Here is a 3,215-nt window from a genome sequence, read left to right as displayed (position 1 = left end):
CATCACAATAAACAATATCTTGTTATAACTGTTGGCTTATAAGCTACCCAGTGTCTGAGGAAGAATTGTCTGATTCCCTCATTTATTTCATATAAGACACAAACATAGGGTAATATTCAGAATCACCTCACAGATTGACACTGACATAAATTAAGTGGGAGATACAGACAGCAATGGGACACATGGCGGAATGGACAAGAGAGCTGGGGAAATAAGAAACGGCCCAAGAGTCCAGAAGACAGTGACCGGAAGCTGAAAGATATCAGTGTGTGGAGGCGAGAAGCTGTGTCATCATTCAGCCCCCGTGGCTTAGCTGGTCAAAACGTCTGTTTAGTAAACAGGTAGATCCTGGGTTCAATTCCCAGCAGGGCCTTTTTTTTTAATGAATCTCCAGGGGTGAGTTTCTTCTCGTGTGAAAAGGCTAAAATTATTTTTAATGTAACTGTGCCTGCACCAGTTCCCATTCTGGATGAAGGCTCCAGTCGCTGAGAGGCATGGGTTGAATTTCACCGCTTCTGAGTTTCTGGCGGTGCTGATGTTGGATTCTTCACCCAAAATCCATCTTTCAAAATCAGTGCCCTGCATTACTTTGCTGTGGCCAAAGGAGCGCTCCAGTTGTTGATGTGTGGTGCCGTGCTCGTATAGTGATTAATGCTCTGCGTTTTGGCCACAGCAACTTCGGTTCGAAATCAAAACATAACACAGATTTTTCTTCTTTCAATCAATAGCCCTCCTTTACTTTCCCCCGTCAGTTTCATAGTAATTTTCCTGCGGTATTACCTTAATCCAACATTCACTTTCAGCCACTTAAACCGCTAAGTGTGCTCTGCTACCACCGCTCTTCCTGGGCCACATGTCCCATACGCCCCAATCTGAGTTGATGCTTTGAAACCAGTCGATACATTTAGACCTGCGGGACCTCTCGACAGGCAAGCTCTGCGAAAGCTGGGCCGGCCTTTGGAACCAATGCAGCCCGATTGTACAAGAAAATTCCATGGCAAATGAAGCTTTAAACTTTTCAAACAAATCGTTTTATTAACATAATAATACAAGTTTTACAGAGAGAGACTTGTACAACCTCAGTGGTGCAACTCAAAACTCAGAATGGTCAATTCTTCTGCTTCGGGAGAGGGAGCAATGAATTATGTGTTGGTGTCCCCCTTGTTGTTTTTCTGGTCAGTCTTCCAGATCTCCACTCCGTTTGTCTGTCTCCTGGTCTGTCTCCTGGAATGCGTTCTGCTTCTCACTTTAGAATGGCAGCTCTTGTACCATTGCTGCTGACAGAAACAAGCCTCCACCATGACTTTCCATTCTCTCTCTCCCATGGTTACACAGACTGATGCTACCGGACAGCACCGAATGTATGTGAAGGTTCCTCAGAGAATATCGAGGCCTCCTTATCTGCAGATTCCAGACAATCTGCAGAACACTTTTGGAATTCGGCCAGCAAACCTTCTTGAAGTAATCCAGGTCTCTCGGCAATCCTTTAGTTTCCTTAAAACCGGCATTGAAAATTCCAAAAACCTCCCAGAGGGAGCAGAGTGAAGAATACAAATTATTTGAAGTAATTATTTACACTAATGAGAGAACCTGCTGCAAGCAGGGTTCAAACCTGCGCGGAGAAACCCCATTGGATTTCAAGTCCAACACCTTAACCACTCGGCCATCGCAGCCACGAAAATAGCGGCTCCAAGAAATTAAATTCTCAAATCACTGACCCTGTTTATTATTGGCGATGACGGTTTCGTGATATTTAATTTGCTGCAAATTCAGCAAGTCCAGAAGAATCGCAGCGATCATTACAATAAAAGAAAACTTCCGATATTTAACGGTATGTAAGATGTTGAGAACAGTATGGAATATTCTGCAGGGTAATGAAAATAAACAGCAGGAACATTGTGTTCTGCTCCCACATGACACAGATCACCCACAGCCTCTGCTCCCTGCCCGCCGGCTGCAGAAACCTTGTCTCCAGATTACAAACTGATTCTAGGTCGGAGATAAATATTCAGGGTGGAGCCTAAACACAGTGGGTGGGATCAAATAATAAAGTAGTTATTTTAGGCCAGAGACAGCGGTAAATGTCCTATATTGCTCACATGCATCAAAGTGTGAATCTGACATTAAATGGGTTTAAATACAGTGGGGGGATTTCAAGTAGATTCGGGGCCAATAGTTTCCAAATTGATCTTTCCTGTGTCTCTCATGCCTCTCCCCACTTCCTCCCTCAGGCTGCCGGTTTTTAAACCTTGTTTTAAATCTGCTGCTTGCTTGGCCAGTGCATTCCACAGTCTGAAAACCCTTTCTACAAATACCAGTTCACTGCTTGACTTCTCTCTTTATTAGTTATGAATCACCTTGAGGTGCAATGGTGGCGTTTGAGACGTCAGATTAAAAGGCAGGCTATTGTAAACACGTTGGGGTCACAGTTTCTTTGGCACAGAATTGAAACTGAATCTTTCAAGGTGGAATATTGTATTTTCTGCATCACAATAAACAATATCTTGTTTTAACTGTTGGCTTATGAGTTCCCCAGTGTCTGAGGAAGAATTGTCTGATGCCCCTCATTTATTTCATATAAGACACAAACATAGGGTAATCATTCAGAATCACCTCACAGATTGACACTGAGATAAATTAAGCGGGAGATACAGACAGCAATGGGACACATGGCGGAATGGACAAGAGAGCAGGAGAAATAAGAAACGGCCTGAGAGTCCAGAAGAAAGTGACCGGAAGCTGATAGACATCAGTGAGTGGAAGCGAGAAGTTGCATCAACATTCGGCCCCGTGGCTTAGCTGGTCAATAACTGTCTGTCTAGTAAATAGGAGATTCTGGGTTCGATTCCCAGCAGGGCCTTTTTTAATGAATCTCCAATGGTGAGTTTCTTCTCGTGTGAAAAGGCTCAAATTATTTCAAATGTAACCTTGCCTGCACCAGTTGCCATTCTGGATGAAGGCTCCAGTCGCTGCGAGGCATGGGTCGAATTTCACCACTTCTGAATTTCTGACGGTGCTGATTTTGGACTCTTCACCCAAAATCCCTCTTTACTAAGCAGTGCCGTGCGTCACTTTGTTGTGGTCAGAGCAGAGCTCTAGTTGTTGATGTGTGGCACCGTGCTCCTATAGTGATTAATGCTCTGCGTTCTGGCCGCAGCAACTTCGAAACCGAAACATAACGCAGATTTTTCTTCCTTCCACAATCAATAGCCCTC

The 3,215-nt window shown here is 44.1% G+C and overlaps 1 non-coding gene across 1 annotated transcript; it reads right to left on the bottom strand.

Moving 5' to 3' along the window:
• Positions 1-1,591: 1,591 nt before the first annotated feature.
• On the bottom strand, positions 1,592-1,673 carry trnas-uga (transfer RNA serine (anticodon UGA)). The gene has a single exon. It is a non-coding gene; the product is annotated as a tRNA-Ser (tRNA).
• Between the last annotated feature and the right edge of the window lie 1,542 nt (positions 1,674-3,215).

Source organism: Somniosus microcephalus, unplaced genomic scaffold, assembly GCF_052327205.1.
Source record: "Somniosus microcephalus isolate GS21.2 unplaced genomic scaffold, FLI_Smic_1.0 unresolved_chr1, whole genome shotgun sequence".
NCBI classification, from domain to species: Eukaryota; Metazoa; Chordata; class Chondrichthyes; order Squaliformes; family Somniosidae; genus Somniosus; species Somniosus microcephalus.
This window is presented reverse-complemented; position numbering and strand designations above follow the sequence as displayed.